Raw genomic sequence first — 16,031 nt, forward strand, 5'->3', positions numbered from 1 at the left:
AGTAGAACACAGGGCCATATCTAACAAAATGAAATTCAGTGTAGAGAAAGTAAAGTCCTACACTTAGCCAAGAAAAACCTAAAGTACACATATAGACTGGGTGAAACCAGTCTCAATAGCAGTAACTGTGAGAGGGATCTTGGAGTCTTAGTGGACAACCAGCTAAATATGAGCCAGCAGTGTGCAGCAGCAGCCAAAAAAGCTAATGCAATCCTAAATTGTATTAACAGAGGGATACAATCAAGATCAAGGGAAGTACTAATACCACTCTATAAAGCCTTAGTAAGACCACACCTAGACTACTCATCCAGTTTTGGTCACCACATTATAAAAAAGATGTTAAGACTCTAGAAAAAGTACAGAGAAGAGCAGCCAGGATGATTAGGGGACTGGAGACTAAAACATATGAAGAACAGTTACAGGAACTGGGCTTGGCTAGTCTAGTAAAGAGAAGGACCAGGGGAGACATGATAGCAGTCTTCTAATATTTGAGGAGCCGCCACAGAGAGGAAGGGGTCAAGCTATTTTCTAAAGCTCCTGTAGGCCAGACAAGGAATAATGGATGGAAACTGAACAAGGAGAGATTTAACCTGGAAACAAGGAGAAACTTTCTGACAGTGAGAACAATCAACCAATGGAACAGCTTGCCCTTGGAAGTTGTGGGAGCGCCATCAGTTGAGATTTTCAAGAAGAGTTTGGACTGCCATTTGTCAGAAATGGTATAGGGTCTCCTGCTTGTGTGGGGGGGTTGCACTAGATGATCTACAACTCTGATTATCTGTTATCTGCTCTTTCCTTAGTCCTTTTTTGTTTGCTTTTGTTCCATTTTGTTCCCCTTTATTTTCTACTTCTTAAATGTTTTATCACCTTTGAGTGGCATGATGGCCTAGTAGTGAAGATGCTTGACTCCCACTTGGAAGGTTGAGAGCTCAATCCTAGGCAGTAGCAGATGTTTCTCTCTTAGGGCAGAAAAAATATCTGCTGGAAACTCCACGTAGGCATCAGGAAGGACATCCAGCCAGTAAACTCTCAGCTCCATCCAGTTGTCCCAGCTATACACTGAATTAAGGGGCTACCGGGTTGTAAAAAGAAAAAAATACGTTTCATCACCTTATCAAGTAGAGAGCCTCCTTATATAATGGCAAATTGTGATTTTAGATCATTGCAAGGTAAAATCTCCCTCCTTAATATTAAAGGGAAATTAATTAATGTTTAAGATTATAGAAGAGTTTTCACACATATAATTGTAGTAAATGTTGAAACAACCTTTTTGGTAGAAAGATTTGTATGTAACTAGCCTCTCAAAATTATTTATGTCATTTGTGTGCAGTTGAATTGGACATACTGTTTTGCCCTTTTGTTCTAGACAGAGCAGAAATTCTTGAATCCTTTTTTTAAGAAGTGGGACTTCCCCTTAATAGAAGCCAGGGCACAGTTACTTTCTTTGTTTCCCAACAGATTTTGCTGTGAAAAACTCTATTGGCAGCTAGATTGTCATTTGGCATTTTCCACAATGTGTTACTGAGGTGAGAGATGGAAGCTATTTCAAGAATTTAAAAAACTGGTGGAGAAAATTTCCCTCTTTTTCAGAAGAGTGAAAAAAAAAAAGAAATATTTCAGAAATATTCTCATAAAATAGAACCCGTTGGTGAATTTTCGGATGATTTGGAATTATCTGAAAGCTATTCATGGAGAAATGGGCATGAAACATTTTTAATTAGCATTTCTGGATTTATAAGACCACCCAGTTAAAACAATGTGATTCTGGGCAGGAGAGAATCTGTGGCAAGATTGACTAACCTACCAACAGTTCACAAATAAAAATAGGGAGATTTCCTTGCCATTTTCTTGCAGTGCATACAAATAAACATATAGTGATTAGGAGGTTCTGGAGGAATTGGTATCTTAAAACTTGTTTTTAAATAAATACTGCACCAATAGGTAGTTAATTCGGGGGGAAACAATTGAAATTGGACTAATGACAACATCATTATGTTCATTTAGCCCTCTAATATTATCTATTATTCAACAATACTGTCAGCTGCCTCCTTACACTTGCTTGTGCTTCACTGCTATGCAGTGACAGACTATCATGAACTGTGGGGAGGGGGAATGAAGGAGAGGATGCTTGGGGAAATGAAAATAAGTGCTGTACCTCCTGTAGACCCTGCCTCAAGGTCACCCAGCTGGAAGGAGGAAGCCACATACCAAACAGGTGCTTGGACTGATCGTTATGAAAACATCTTGACTGATTCTGATTGGTTACAATGGGGTGGGCAATGAGAGACAGTTAAGGGAGGGAAAAATAGAAGTTAGGGATTTTGGCCCACGATTCTCAGTTCCAGCTATGCAATATTGCAATAGAATTGATCTTTAATGAAACCATATCTATCTAAGCAAATGGAGCCAAGGACCATTTCTTTTTAGAGATTCAAGTTGTGGCAGGTCTGATAAATATGCTTTTATTGAAAATTGTAGTGATTAGATTTAAGGGAACTTTTGCATTATCTTCATAGAGAAAATAAATATTTTTTTTCTGTTCTGCTATACTGTTAGTGATTCCGTGTACTCTGCATTATTAGTATTATTCTCTCAAATATGGTAAGCCCACCACTCATTTTTTTTAAAAACAACTCCTGATTTACCCAGACAAACTGTTGCAAGATAACCACTGCCCCAGAATGAAAGTGCCTTTCAGATTGCCCAAGTGAACTCTGAGTTATTGTTCTGCTCACACTGTTTCATTTTATGGAAATTTTACCATTTATTGTTTTGATCTTTTTGTTTGTTTATACTCTGTATCAGTTCAGGCTCCTTTGAGAGAAAGAGCAATATAGAAACATAAACATAATGATAATGACACCAGTAACGTGTTTGAAACTGCAAGCAACATTTTTAAAAGACATTTCTAAAAACTTGGGGCAATGAGGGAGAGAAAGAGGCATCAAAGAATTGAAATACATGTGTCCAATGAGCTTGGCCATTTCACTGTACAACACTGTCTAATTTTAGAGGAAAGGCTGGACAGTGGCAACTTACTGCTCTTTCAATAGCACCTTTCTCTTACTTTTGATTGACTTGTAAAGTTCATCTCATGCTGTATGCTTTTAGAAGCTCATGTCATCCTTTTATGCTAAAAAAGACAGCAGTAACAATGTTTTCCTGTCACTTATTCTTGGTTGCACAAAGGCAATTTAAAGTACTTGATGCTGGCACATTTTCTGCAATGTATTCTCTCCCACCATGTGAATACTCACCATGTGACTGTTTGCTCATCTCTGTTGTGCAAGAAACTCTTTAAACATTTGCTCAAGAACTGTGCTACATTTGTCACATGAATGTTTGCCTTCAGACACAAAGCAGAGAACACAAGGAGGTGTTATACTTATTCAGTTAATGCCGCATGCATATCTCAGATGTTGAGAGAGAACAGAAATAATCATGCCTAAAAGCTTTTGATATCGCCTAGAATATGAATAGTGAGGTCAGGAACAACAAGGGAAAGGCTAGAAATGGAGCATCATTACTTATTTAGGAAGACTTACATATTTAAAGCATTTAGGCTTAGAATTGTTAATGAATATGAACAGAAAAATGACCGAGCTTTACTAGATGATGATCTTTGTGGGGAAAGCAAAAAATCCTTCTCCCTCTTCCATATAACACAGTATTTGGATTTACACTTCAGCAGAGAAAAATATGACTTTACTCAGTGTAGAAAGTGTTGAAGGTCACAGATGTACCCCACTGTCAATGGTTACTAAGAAGAATGGTTCAAAATACAGTTGTCCAGTTTAAAAGAGAGAATATATAAGTTTCCTCATACTGAATTTTCTCAGTCCTTCTGGAAATGTCAAGGGTTCAGCCTAGGACCTTCTACATAAAAAACAGCATTCTACCATTTAATCTTACCATTTGTTTTGGTTTGTTTTTTTCAAATTCTGGTAGATAGAACAATTATAACATACAAAGATTTCTTCCTGTATTTAGGATTAAAACTTTCAGTTTAACATAGAAACATATGCTATTTGAAAAATTAGATCAGGAGAAAGGGAACAGGGAGTAAAAGTGAAGGATGTGTATTTTAAAATTCAATTATTAAAGTAGTAGTAATGCCCTCACTTTAATACTATATCATTGAATGCTTGAGAGTATTATTGAAACAAGAGCTGTCAGGTTTTATACCATGGCTGAGCAGTATAACACAGGTCTCCAGATACTTAACCTTCAATTTAGCTTTCAACCACACCTGACAGAAGATTCCCAGATAAGGGGGAAGAAGGCGGAGCCTCCTCGCTGACGGACTGTAGATCGCAACTCTCTGTGGCTATGGTCCATGCTCTTTCGTTGGAGAGCCCCGATTATTACGATTAGGGGCAGAAGCTGCCTTGGAGGGGCGGCGGACTAAGGGGAAGCCACAAGCCAGGTTGTCCCCCCTGGGCTTGGTCTTTTTCCCCCGAACACGACTGCAGCAGTGGTTTAAAATGGCCAACCTGAAGAGGAGGACTCAGCTGGATTAAGATTTGTGCAGGAGGGAAGAAAGAGGTGGATAATATCTGAACCGGGACAATTGGCCGATGCAATTAAACAAAAGTACCCCGGGATTAAGGTAACATGGAATTTTTTTAAAAAAGAAAAGTGAACGGTGAAATTACAAAGGGACAGGGGAAAAAAAAGAAAATATTTTTGACATCTAAGCAGGGCTTCAAACCGAGAAAGGAAGAAGCTGGAACTAAAGATTTAACTAAATTGGACTAAAATATTTTGGGAATAAACAGGCATAAAATAAAGCTGGACTTAAGATTGTCAAATAATAATAATAATAAAGTTTACAAATTGGAGACTGGACTGTGCTGGAATATTGAGGTTCGAAAAACCTTAAATAAAAAAATAGGGGGGAAAGGTGAAGACTTTGTATAATGGAGAGTGCCACCTTTTGACAAAAACTTGAGCTCAAACAAAAGGGAAAGCATCCTGTTTCTGAATGAACTTGTGTGGATATAACATTAAAGAAATATTGAAACAAAGTAAGAATCTTAGAAAGTGAAAGCAGAACCAGAATAAAGAAAAAAGCAAGACTGACTGTGGGATTGATTGATGTTTTTGGTATAGACCCTCGGCTGGAATAACTGAGAACTTTAGAAAATTGAAAGAAGAACGAAGGAAAGTAAAAGTGGTTTTTTTGGGGGGGATTTTAACGATCATAAAATATAAGAGTGTGTAATGATGATATCTCTTCGGGAATTAAAAATGGAACTTAAAAATATGAGAGAATTACTACAGGAAAGAGGTGAATCACTTTGCTTTGTGTTAGAAAAAAATGGAAATGGCGATTGAAGAACAAGAAGAAACAGCTTCAGAGGAGGAGGAGTCGATTCAAGGAGAAGACATTTTAAATAGACAATTAACACAAAGAACACTACAAAAAAGTGGGGAAAGAAGGAAGATTAAAAAGTTGAAATTTAAGAAGGCAATCAAAAGGGGGAATACCTGTGAAGTCAGGAAAGGCAGAAAGACCCAGCAGAAAAGGGGAAAGGAAGATATTAAGAAAGAGAGGGATATAAACTGGAATGAGAAAAGATATGGGGAAAAGAAGGGGAGGAGAAGCAGTAAGAAACAGGTGCATGAACTAAAGAAATATGGAAATAGTAAAATGTTGAAAAGAAATTGTTTTTTCAGAGATAATGGTTGATGAATTAAAAAGGGGATTCTGCAGGGTGACAAGGGGTAATAAGAATATTTCTGCAATTAAAAATATTTAGAAAATAGGGTAATATAGATACTGATAACTCTTATTAAAAATCAAGGGGGGGAAATATGCTGCGAAATCCAAATGAAAAAATGTAATGATTATTATTATAACTTCTTAAAAATAATGGTTTATTGGGAATCAAGATGCGGGAATAAAGGTATATTTTAATCATTGAGGTGTCACACTCAAAACAGTAAAAGGGAGGAAACCTATACTTTCTTTTTTTTTAGTGTTAAAATTTGTATTAATCTAGAATTTATAAAAAGAATGTGTAATGGAAAGGGAATATGACAGATTAAAGAACCAGCTAAATTAATAAGTTAATTTAGACTATTAAAAGCAAGGAGAGACATTGGTAACATTATTATTATTATTATTAATTATTATTATTATTATTATTAGGCAAACACATATTGTTTGTCTTTATTTTTAAAATAAATATTAAAGGATTATATTTGAAATAATTGAAATGAAACAAAAAGATGTTTCGATTGAGATTAATGAAAGAGGCTAGAATTAATGTATTTGTTTCTCTCCTTACTGAAAATTTGGAATGGAAAAAGTAATAATAGAATTAAGTATGCATATATGAATGTATAATCGCTGTCATATTTATGTAAAGGTGATGACCCGGAAATATGTTGTCCACTAAAAAGAGATTTTTGTTTTTAATGTGAAAAACTGAATAAAATTTGTTTTTTTTTAAAAAAGAAGATTCCCAGATAAGACTGTTTCATTACTCTTATTATAAACAAGAGTGAAACATCAGGTACAATTGTTGCTTGTCCACTACATGTAAAGACCTCAAAAACATATATATTTATACTTCAGATTTTCAACTCTAGGTTATTTCCTCCCATCTTTCTAAATAAATTGCTGGATCCTTGATGACCTTGGGTTATCGAATTATCTTTACATAAAAGCTATCTCTACACTAGGAATCGCTGGTCCCCTTTTTACCACCCTTATTCCTAGTAGCCTCCTCTAATGTAGGAAATGACTGATTCTTCTCAAATATGATGTCCCCAAACAGATAGTACCCTGTGCCTGGTAATTCTGGAAAATATGCTGCCAAAGTAAGAGTAAGTTGTCAGCCAGTGGCAAAAGTTATCACACAGGGGATGGTTCCTTTCCTTTCATTGGAGGTTTTCAAAGAGACTCGATAATATATGGGAAATTATATAAGGAATCCTGTAGTGTATAGGGAATTGGACTCAATGACCCCCTAGGACCCTTCCAATTCTATGAAATACAAGATGACATCAGAAATGCTGGCTTAACATGCAAGTAGTCCCTGCATCTTTAAGACTACTAGAATTCCTGGTGGAAATCAATGCTGTGTGCCAGTTTCACTTTGGACAATATCACCTCCAGTTGTAGTTTCGATTCCATTCTTGACTTAAAGTAGGGGTATCCTAGCTAAGCTGTTTTGCTTTACTTTATATTTTCATATTCATGTGTAGCCAACAAGGGACATTTTTAAACAGAGATGCATTTAAAGATCATTGTAACTATGAAAAATAATGCAAATTAGGCAGCTTTCTGTTTTCTCCTATTACTTGGAAATTATTATCAGGGGCAGTGTGGTTTAAACACCATTGTGTATTCCTGGACTTAGTTCCAATTGTATAAAATTGGAAATTCTTCATTTGAAGGCTTTTTCTTGAGTAAGGCTCTGAACTCTTTCAAACACTTGTCCTAATATAGGACATACTGTATCACTTAAATCCTGCAAATATAGTTTCACATATCTTTCCAAGTGGCTTGACCAAGCAATTCTCATTTTGTCTAAGTGCTAATAATCTTACCTTAAAGTCTGAGGAACACAAATATTTTACAACACTTAGGACACAAGAAAGCACTATAAAAATAAAGAGATTATTAAACTTTTATTTGCACACGAAGAGTATAATTTATAGAGAGTATTTGCACAATTATCTGTAAAATAGTAAAATCAGTAGTCGGTGACAGGATCAAATTAGCTTGCAGCTCAGACTCATGAAACTGAGTGATCGTAGAACTTATTTTTAACTTTATAGACATCTTCTAGGATGAGTTGCCAAAATATTCTGTAACACTCAGTTGATTATATTTATTAAGGTTTCTAGAATATAACACAATCCTTTTGCATCAAACAACAACACTCCCACAAAGAGTAATAGATTTAAGAATACTGTAATTTAAAGAGAAGGATTAACACTTCCATTTGTTATGATGGTTTTTTGTGGGATTTTTTTCCCTGTGGGTGGCCTGTTAGGGTATGAAGCCTATATATCTACTGTTGCATGTTATGCCATATGTTCAATGCTGCCTTATTGCAGAGATGGATTTCTTTTAACTTTTTACAGTGCTAATCTATGTATATTTATTTAAAAATCAGTTAGTATGTAAAATGTTCCAGCTTAAAACAATCCCATATTTCTTAGAAAGAGGATTTCTAAAACCCCATGGGTAAAATAAACAACCTGCAGGTTCTCACAGGCTCTCATCATCTCAGGGATTTCTTTCAACTTGAGGCAAAATTTGAAGCCAATGACAACAATGATGTTTAAGATAATGTGAAAGCTCTATTTTAGTTGTTGCTTTATGTTGATAAGGAAGCACATTCAGTTCTTATTGTGCCATATTTTAATTTTCCATAAATGATGTTGCAGAAACTGAAGCTGACTGAGATGCCTCAGCAAACCCAACCATTTTCTTTCATCCATAAAAATATTCCAACTTCCAAAGCTGGAAAACACAGAATCTACCATTGCTTGTATACCTGTCTTCTTCTAATAGCACTCATAAGGTAATATATGCAATGCACTTCATAACTTCTATAGGTGCTTTGTGATTAATATTTCATTATCAATTTGTCTTCTGTTTGGGTATAGTAGGATGTTCACATTTCAGACATAACAGAATTGTGTGGTTAAGGGTGGGTGCTTCTGCTATGCTGTGCTCTCTTTAGATTACTGTTTATTATTCGATTGTGGGAATCTAGAAGGAATAGTTTTGATCATGCTATTGTTAGAATTTAAAACTGATTTTGCTTAGAAATTTCCTGGTTAACCAATTCTCCAATTTTCGGAAAATCACTTTTTCATTTGGATGCAACCAAAAGGAAATTAAAAAATATTTTTTCTCCAAAAATCTAGAAACTGTGAAGCAATATTATGGTAATATAAGTCAGTTAATAGAACAACTGAGACAATAACTGCCACAAATTAATTTTTGAGGCCAAAAAGCCTAGAGGTTTACAGTACTAGAATGTATTTTATTTTTATTTTTAAAAAAATTCTGTTTCACTACTGATTTTTAAGAAAATGCCATCTATGAACTACAAAAATAGCAATCAGACAAAACGTTCAAATCATTAAAAATAAGGGAGAGAATATATCATATACCATACAATATGTTTTATGTTCTTTTTCTCTTCATTTAATATCTCCATTTTGGTTCAAGCAATATAAAATATTTCTGATGTACAATGGCAAAAGGGATAATTTCTGAAATGTCAGTTTTAAGAAGGGTTGATTGTCTCAGGTCCCAGAATTCACATGGGAAGAGAACAGTGCAGTACATGAGCAATCTAAGGAAATCTAAGTTCTCCTTAGTTCATAAACAAGCTGGAAGCTCAGTGATTGTGTAATTCTAACTGAAACCGGATATGAAGATTAAGAACCCAACAAGAAAAAGCCAACCAAGCATTCCTAGGAGAGTCTGGCTCAGACCAGAGCAAACATTCACATTAAAGCCAAAGCTGACCAGCAAGAGGTCAATCAGATCAGATGTATGGTAAACATAAGGGGGGGAAAAACTGTCTGGCAGGTCCACACAGAAAACAGCACTTGCTTTATTAAATCATAAGCTGTATTTTATAGCTTTGTAGTTTTCATAGTAACACCAGCCTAATAGCAGAAATGGTCAGCTCAGATACAGAATATTTATTTTTATATGATGTTTTTATATTTGTATAAGCTGCCTTGAGTCGCCATGTGTGACTAGGTAATAATAAATTTTCTAAAATAATAAATGAATGAATGAATGAATTTCAGATACTTCATCCATACAAAACCTCCCCACAAAATTAGACAATCCTGGCCCTATACTATGTCCCTGAGTCACCAAATCCTAGTTTGTGGCATTGTCCTGCCCGTTCTCCTTACATATATATTTAATTTAACATTTTTCTAACTTGAAAACTTTTCAACATATGGACTTCAACTTCCAGAATTTCACAGCCAACATGTTGACTAGAGAATTCTGATTTGAAGCCTATTCATCAAATAGTTACCATGTTTGAAAAACATTGGATTAGTTGATCATTTTACTTATTTATGCAAACTTAATTTACTGATTTATGCAAAAGTCAAAATAGTGTACAATATTTACAACTTTATTCCTAGGATGCCAGTCATAAGGTTATAACTGTAATTTTAAAATCTGAATCATTTTACAGGTAATAAAACCAGGCAAGGATCATGACAGGTGATTAAGTGGGAATTCAAACTGTAACTCAGCTAGAAATGTGTATTAAAATGCATTTTGTTTATTATGCAATATAAGTAGTATATAACAGGGGTCCCCAACCACCGGTCCACGGACCGGTACCGGTCCGTGGAACAAGTCCTACCGGGCCGCTGGTTTGCTGAGCGCCGCCATCGTTTTTTGATGAAAAAGTGCTTCCGGTGAGCTTTTCCGGGTAGAAAGCTCACCGGAAGCACTTTTCATCAAAAAGATGGCTGGCTTTCCGGAGAAAGCCATTTCTACCGGAAATGCCGCTTTTTGTGAAAAACCGTGAGGCCGCGCCATCAAAAAAGGTTGGGGCATACCGGGCCACGGCATAAGAAAGGTTGGGGATCACTGGTATATAAAAACGATGATTCATTACATAAAATAAAAGCTCAAAAATAAAGCAATATCAGTATTGACGTATCTCAAAAGACTTTCAAACCAAACTAAGACTATAAAGTCAAACTGAAGAATTCCCAAACAGAAAACCAAATCAAATACCTGTAAAAACAAACCATAATAATTCGAGAGATTAGAGACCAAACAGATAATTACTTTAAGACAGACTCCCTTTCATTCGGCAAAAGTATACAAAATATTCTAACTTTAGATTACTGCTGAATCACACCTGTTGGAATATTCACTGCTATTAACTTTCTGTGGTCAAAAGTGTTTCAAACTTAAAGGAATCCTTGATGCATGAGAAATGCAAACTTGCTGTACTCCTATACTGAAACATCCTTGGAACGTAAAGACTTGATGTAATACATGGGTGTCAAACTCGCTGTGTTACATTGCTGTCACGTGACTTTTGTGACATTTTCCCCATTCACGGAGCTGGGGTGGGTGTGGTCTGCGCGTGATACATTCGGCCCACGGGCTGCCAGTTTGACACCCCTGATGTAATATCATAGGTATATTAAAAAATGTCTCCTCACTAAAAAAAGATAACTTTATCTACTGGAAACTCTGATCTTGGTTGTTTTCTTGCAAAAAATGCAAGGCAAACTCCATTCCCTTCTAGCACTGGTGATGTTACCTAGCTGGGAAACGAAATGTCTGCAAGAAAACAACTAAATTCAGAAAGCATTAAAGACCCCACACTTAAATTTTAAAAAACGGGCTTTAAAGGTAATGCTGTATGATTAAGAAAAGTTGGAAGAATTTTATTACAGATATATTTTTTTCACCTCAGATCAGCTTTCAAGGATCATCAAAAAAATGTACAAGCTTTTGATAGTTCCAGCTAGCATGGAATCTGCTTAGTCAACAGGCTAACAGAGGAAGGAGACTAAAAATATTCAAATTAAGATCTATCTCATAGATAATGTAACGATTTAAGCTCTTCTGGAGATTGATATAGTTACTTTGGAATTGGCCTATGGTAATTGTTGACCTAGAATTTTAAAAAATCCAGATTCAAATCTACTTTCAGCTGTAGAAGATCAATGGATGACTTGGGCTCAGACACTTATTTTCAGGCTATTTATTGCACTGAAATGTTCTGAGGAAAAGAGAGTTGGAAGAGATGTGCTCCTGGGAATAAGCCAAGCTATAAACCAAATGACTAAAACAAACATGAATTTTAAACACATATTTAAGATTGTATGGATACAACTATATTTAGTTGTATCTCTTTGACTAGCAATATCATTTGTCAATCTGCACAGCAATATCATATGCCAATTTGACTATCAAATCCAATCTGTGTCCATAAGACAAAGCGGGAAAACCACATAGTTCCTTGTATGAAAAGCTTGATTACCTACACTTTCCCAAAAAACATTCCACTTATAAAGAGAAAAGTAATTTCAGTTTGATGATATTTAAAAAATAGTTGATTAATATAATTATTCAGTTACTATTTACACCATTCAGATATCAGATGTACTATGTGACAAGTTTCTGCCAGAATCTCCAAAATTGGAAATATATATTTTTCTTCTAGCCGTTCATCTTTGTAATCTTTTGCTGCAAGCTGCTAAAAAACGTATTCTGAACTCGGTATTTAGCCGCTTTTAGTTTCTATCTGTCACCTTCTATGCTAAAAAAAATTAAAATTGAACTTTTGGTAATAGTTTCAAAAGGGGAAGTTAAAGTCCAGCAGTTATCAATTTCCCTAAATTTTGGAACTTTAAGTGATTGTCTCAATGTTTGTTTTTAATATTACTTTCATCTGAATAGAAACATAGTGATGATTTTTCAATGTTCACTCTTACCCATTTCCCAGCCAGCGTGGGACATGTAACTTGGAAACTTGGGAGCTGTAGTTCAACACATGGTAGTTCTCTAGGTTGAAGGAAAGTCTTTGTAATATTCATATGCATTTTTTATTATAAGTTCTTGGATCAGTTTTAGAGCCTTCATGCCTATAGGTTGAAAGCTATTTTAATAACCTCACCTATTGTTTCAAGGCTACATAAAAGTCTCTATGAAATGCAATTTAATTAATTAATAAGACACTTTATAGAACAGGCAGGTATGAACTATAGTGAAATGTTCTCTATAACAGAGGTCCCTAATCCCAGGCCATTGGGATTCATTGGGAATCAGACCACGCAAGTGGTGGGTGAATGCGTGAAGCTTCATTTGCTCATGTGTTTGAGCTAGGTTGAGCACATGAAACCATCTCCCACTACTGGTCCATGCAGCCAGAAAGATTGGAGACTGCTGCTCTATAGAGAAATCATATAAACTATTTTTAAAACGAATGTTTTACTCCATACCTCACGGAGAACATTTATCTGTGCAGCAGTTAAAGGCAATGCCAAACAAGTGGCACATAATCAATCACCCATAAAGAAAGATAACTGGAAGCATTATTAAAAATATATGCAAAATAATATTTGATTTATCTAAAATCCATTTGAAAAGGCTTTTTATAAAAATTGAACCATGCTTCATCTTAGAATTAATGTTATTTGAATTACAAAATACATCATAAAGTTGTCTCCACAATACAGATTGAGATAGCTAATCTGCACATTCAGGTTAGTCAATTATTTACAGCAAACTGTTGATCCTGCAATATGTTTTAACAAACCATCCCATCCCACCCAAGGCTCTTATTATGATAAGAAGAGATTGGCTATTTGAAATGTTTTTCAGGGAAAGATTGGCCATAAAAAAAACCTTCTAGACAGAAGGCAGAGTATTTTAGAAATATAAAGGAATTCGTTAGAATCCTAAATTATGATATTTCTAAAACACATGGATATAGGCAGTTTATTTATTTATTTGTTTATTTTATTTGTGTAAGTAAAAGAAATTCAGTGTATTTTGTTCTGAAACAATGAAGTTGAAAACAAACTTGTGGAAGAGATGACTCATAATAGTGTAAATAATATTAAGGTCTTCAGACACCTCAGTTCTCTTGAATTTCCATTAGTGGTATATTTATGTAAATACAAATATACATAAATTTAGTAGAAACTATCTCATTCTGGCAGTCATCTGTCCTTATAAGCAGAAGCGAATCATCACTGGAATGCTAGCAGTGAAAATCAAGGCTACTGCAGTTTAACTGAAAGTTGCTAAATAATTCAACTGCTTGTTTCATGCTTTTAACAGTCAGAGTTCATCTATTTGTCACATCTGAGATTAGGCCAAGTTTCTTAAACATTTGTTGAGCAAGCAATATTGGCTTGGTTCACATTATATTAATCCAAAAACAAACAAGCATGGCATGGCATGGCACGGCATGGCATGGCATGGCATAGGCTAATATGGAAACATGCCACCAATAAACATTATAATAAAACTAATACAAGTAAGATGCTTCAAGAGAATTATTTACTGTAAGTCTTTAATGTTTCCAAGATGCTGGTCTAATTTCCAAACAGGACAGGCAATTCATGTTTTAAGGTTTCCTTTCCAAACTGGAAAGGAAATATAATGGGCTGGACAACAACTCCTATCATATTGAGGAAGCAAGCTCACCCTGGTTATGACTAGGAAGCTGTAACTTGATATAGCAAGTGGGTAGCACTTTAAGACATAGTAAGAAAGACTCTCCAATTAGAAGTGAAATAACCCCCGATTGTTTAGCAGTAGATAGAATTCCAAGAAAAAAATAAAGACTAACCTCAATTCTGGTTAGACAAAGCAATATTGACATTTATTTTCTCTGTTCTGCCAGAGCAATGTATTGATTCTAAAGTCAATTTAAAAAGCAAAGGGTTCAGTAAAAATAATAACAAAAAACAGCTTTGTTGAATTATGGGTCTTACTATAATAGGCCTCTGCTATCTGATCAGTAAAATGACACAAAAACATTCAACAATGAGCATGTTTTACTATTCTGATACTGTACTTCCATATTTTTAAGCCACCTTAGGCTGTTTGAGAAGGCAAAAGATTCCAAATATTTAATTCTAATTATTTATTCAAAAAAAATAAGTGTCACATTGGAAATACTAACATTTTTTTAATAGAAGTACTGTTAAAACATAGAGATCTGCTGTCTGAATCCCTTGCCACAAATTGATTGGATCTGATGTCAGTGAAATCCAAAGCATCTGGAGGACACACAGTTCGCTACTATTGCTATTAGACAATGCCTGATGTTACATAGGTACTTAATTTCAGTAAAGAATCTTCTTACACCTTAGAAGCATTCATAAGAACATTCGGTCTCTTAGCTGTTTAAAACATATTAAGATTTCTTTCACGGAATAACCATCCTCCATATTATTATAGAAAAGTGTTGGCCTAGTTGTGACTTGGGGCTATGATAAGTAGCTGAAGTTGGGTGGAACGGATTTCATTTCTTAGTTCTGCCTTATTTTGAATTTGTAAGGGTGGCCTTTGGCAACTTTTTTTTATTTCTCTCAGGTCTTTTGCTGTCTATGTAAGATGGCAATTTTGCAACTTGTAACACTTGAATTCACACTCTGCCAATGTTCAGACATTTCTCACCCTAGCTCCAATTTTCTTGGTATTAACAATCTAGTGCTATATGGTCCTTCACTATATAACTGCCAAAGTGATCAAGCACTTTTTAAAAAAATGCCTCAATCCTGCTGGTTGTAAATGTCTAAAGTTTGGTTTCTAGCAAAAGGGAAGTTAACTCAAATTCAGTCTCTCTTATCAATCTCCTGCAGCAAATGTAGAAGCCACTTGGCAGAAACAGACAACCTAACAACACATTATTGTATTTTGTTTATAAATGTCTTGAAGTGACATCACAAGGGCAAGAGTTATAGGTTCCGCAGTTTCTATAGAAAGAAAACAAATAGGAAAGTACTTGATTGACCAAGCTACATCTGCAGATCTTTCAAGTACGGAAAAGAAAAGCTACATTTTAGTCACAGGAAATCACTCTGAAAACACCCTCGAGTATTGCTTTTTTCTCTAAAGGGACTGTATGTTCTACTGATGTATTACCGCAACAGTACAATCACTTTGAAAAAAGCCTTAAGGTTAGAACTAGCACTGGCTTGTTCCAAGGTAAAAAAAACCAGGTTTTTTTTTAACCTGCTTAGCAACTAAAGTCAATAGATGGGGGAGGGACTACTTTTGAATTAGGTGGGGTAGGATGTTAGACAAACGAGGGTGAAGTTGTTATTGTTTGGATAATTTAAGTATGGATTCACCAAGGAGGAAGTGATCAAAGGGTTGATTGTATAAGTCCTACATTTGGGATATAATACATTTCATATATAAAAGAAACCAGTTCATCCTAAGAGTGGTCTGTACTTAATGCAGTGACATTTCAAGAAAATGTGTTTATAAGAATAAGCACTGCAAGTAGTTTTGCTTGCTTTTAAAATCAATGTTACAC

This window comes from Notechis scutatus, chromosome 6, assembly GCF_049901735.1.
Source record: "Notechis scutatus isolate UNSWTSFEM ecotype Mainland chromosome 6, rNotScu1.2, whole genome shotgun sequence".
In the NCBI taxonomy this organism is placed as follows: domain Eukaryota; kingdom Metazoa; phylum Chordata; class Lepidosauria; order Squamata; family Elapidae; genus Notechis; species Notechis scutatus.